Source organism: Limulus polyphemus, unplaced genomic scaffold, assembly GCF_000517525.1.
Source record: "Limulus polyphemus unplaced genomic scaffold, Limulus_polyphemus-2.1.2 Scaffold3922, whole genome shotgun sequence".
Lineage (NCBI taxonomy): Eukaryota > Metazoa > Arthropoda > Merostomata > Xiphosura > Limulidae > Limulus > Limulus polyphemus.
In genome coordinates, this window is record NW_013669532.1 from 54,349 (window position 1) to 58,212 (window position 3,864).

Consider the following 3,864-nt stretch of genomic DNA (forward strand, 5'->3'; position numbering starts at 1 on the left):
GGTATTGAGCGAAACGCGCCGTTGTTAATGGATATGGCGAGTATAGTGTGGTTAAAATACTATTATAGACTCCCCCTTCTCAGAAAACCCTTAAAGATAACAAATAACGAACATTGTTTAAATGTTCAACGAACCTAGTAGTATTGTCATGCTATGAATACCTTGGATAGTTTACTATATTATTTATTCCTATTAAGTAGAAATTTTAACATTAACAATTAACTGTTATTAAGTAAACTTAGTGATAAATAGGGATTAATAGAGATAAAAATTGTACCCATATATGTCCTAATAAACCAAAGAAATGGATACTAAAAGGTTCAGTTGTCGATATTGGGTTAAAACACTTGCTGAACAATCATGGCGACAATGTAAACATTTTTTCTGGAAGGAACCACACGAATGAACCACAGGAAAATGTAAAATCTTACGATTTCTTTTCAGTTGTATTTTTATCAATAAATAAACAAGTACACCTTGGACAGATAAACAATTTAGAATACAAAAAATTTAATTACATCAACGTAATTAAGGCTTCTAAAATCCCTGATGCACAGTTCGGTAACTCCATATTAAAGAATATATACAACCTTCAATCATTTGACATTTGTTATACAAAGCTTGTCATTTGTAAAAATGGATTGCGATCTTATTATTGAATGTAATATATAATCGTTGGAAAAAAAATACTCCCTTTGGCGAAAGTTTCAAGTGTTTTCTATTCTATTAGGGCCCGGCATGGCCAGGTGGATAAGGCGCTCGACTCACAATTTGAGGGTCGTGGGTTCGAATCCGCATCCCACCAAACATGCTCGCCCTTTCAGCCGTGGGGGCGTTATAATGTGACGGTCAATCCCACTATTCGTTGGTAAAAGAGTAGCCCAAGAGTTGGCGGTGGGTGGTGATGACTAGCTGCCTTCCCTCTAGTCTTACACTGCTAAATTAGGGACGGCTAGCGCAGATAGCCCTCGTGTAGCTTTGCGCGAAATTCCAAAAACAAACAAACATCTATTCTATTAAATATTTTAATAAAATAATTACTACATCAAATAACCTTATGCCTTGTACATATTTGAACACAAAATATTGGATAAATGGATTGCCTGTTTTCATAGTTATAAAAAATTAGGGAACCATTTTGAACCTAACTACTTTCTTATATTTTGTTTGTTTTTTTAATTTCACGCAAAGTTACTCAAGAGCTATCTGCACAAGCTGTCGCTAATTTTGAAGTGATTGACTAGAGGGTTTGTTTGCTATATAACACAAAGCTACACAGTGGGCTACCTGTGCACTGTTAACCGCGGATATCGAAACCATATTTTTTGCGTTATAAACCCACCGGGGAAGAGATGTAATCAACTCTTGGGCTACTCTTTTCGAAGGAACAGTGCGATTGACTGTCACATTATAACGCCCCCACGACTAAAAGGGCGACCGTGTTCGGTGACGGGTTTCGATCCCGCCATATCCAGATTATAACTTCAGCGTTTTAACCACCAGAGCATGTCGTCTTATATTTTAGAAAACAGTTTATTTAACAAAACTTTGTAACGTTTCACATATCCCTGCACAAGACAAACGCTCATATCCCAATTATGTAAAATAATATCATTTCTTCTAACACTAAAACATCCCACGATGGGTCCGCGGTAAATTTATGGACTTAAGTCCCTAACATCTATTCCCCATGGAGGACAGAGTGCGAACAGTCCATTGTGTAGCCTTGTGCTTAATAACAAACAAATAAAGAAAAAACTAATCAATAAGCTTCAATAAAATACAAACTGCGCTTTCAATGTTTCTTTTTTTTTTACATTTGGCCCAAACAGAAACGTAAAAGTAGAGAGATATGCAAATTTATTCGTTTAAAAAATAAATAGAAAATAATCGCAAAACCCTATTTACTCAAAACGTATATCTGAGTTCATAACTGAATAACAAATAAGATACTTCATCAAAGTGTTGCTGTTTCGAAATCATTTTTCATTTCCGCAAAAGTAAAATGCCAAGTTAAGTCAGATTCAAGGCATACGTGTTTTGTGTACAAATAGGCTTAACTGAAGTAAATTCTTAACTTAGAGTATAACACCTTTCGTTGTTGTTGTTGTTCACTTTGTGGTTTTGTTAAAAAATAATTTTATTGAGGTACATCATGATTTACGTACAGCTACCGTTCCACTTTAACCAAATCATGCCATTTCAGCAAAACTAGACTTAAAACTTATAATTTTACACGTATTAAGGATTTGGTGTACAAGTCAATTCATCTAAATCAAGGTTTTTCCTGCATACAGATTTGATAAGAGGTGGAAATTATAAATATTTAAGCTTCTCTTGGATTATGTAAAAATATATAAAAATGATCCAAAAATTATTATTTTTTAGAGTAACACTAAGATTTTATTTGGTGAAATTTGGACAAACAAATCGAAATAAAAATGATCCAAATTGTATAATTATTAATAGAGTAACATAAGATTTTATTTGGTGAAATTTGGACCAACAAATCAATAAAGTAAAATTATTGTTTTGACAATAGATAAAAAAACCCAGGATTTCTTTAACAGGTTATAATGATTAGATAGTTTTAACTAGATTTCATGTCATAAACCTGTCACTAAGCTTACAATGACGTACATCTAGTAATTTGTAAGTAAAATTGATAAGGCCATATTCTCCCAAAAAATATACAAACTCGGAACTACTTAGTTACTTGTGGGGGCTGTGAACGAATAATTTGAAATCTCAACAACATTATATGGTAACATTATTTCCATAATATTATCATAGATACAGAAAATGTATTGTACTGAAACTCATCAGTGGCTACCTTTCATTAAAACCCTCAGAGGATTTATATGAAATCATAGTTCTGGACAAGACTATAAACTATTTAATTTAAACCAAACGGAAATAGTCACATGTTTTATTGAGAGATAACATGATGATTGTTGAACATCCATGGCTAGGTGGTTAGGATGCTCGACTCGCAATCTGTGTTGCAACCTTTTTCCTAATCACCCATTGGTTTGGATATATTACTGTTTTATCTAAACTGTTTTATGCTTTCACTTGGCTTTAATACCAGTTATAATTAACATATTTATCAAGCCTTTTAGCTAACCTTCCTGATTTCTAGTGGTACTAAATACGTTTTCAATATATGATCTTATAATGTTTTGATTATATGTTTATACTGCATTTACATTAGCTGTAGTTGGTGTTTCGGATCAATTTCACTAAGTGTTAAATTTACCATTACTTTTTTGAGTATCTTTTCATTTCAACTGCACTATTTTTGCGTATAGCAACGTATTATCATACATTCCTTCATTTGGATGTGCATACATTCCTCATTTGGATGTGCATACATTCCTCATTTGATGTACATACATTCCCATTTGGATGTGCATACATTCCTCATTTGGATGTGCATACATTCCTCATTTGGATGTACATACATTCCCATTTGGATGTGCATACATTCCTCATTTGGATGTGCACACATTCCTCATTTGGATGTGCATACATTCCCATTTGGATGTACATACATTCTTTCATTTGAGACAAGAAGTTATGTTACTACTTTATACAAAATTATAATAAACTAAAAGATTCTTTGAACACTATGTTATAAGACATTTTAAGAACTTCATTGCTATAAGTTTTCTGTTTTGAAATTAAAAACTGCCCTCTAGTTCTAAGTCGACTATGATTTGGGTGTGAAAATGCACATTATTTATTTTCTTATGCAACAATTTTTGAGATTGGTCCAGTTCAACAGCTTACCTTTTGACCGTCAAAAACGTATATAAGTACCAAACAGTTTGTGAAATTTGTAAATACTTTACTTTAAACACA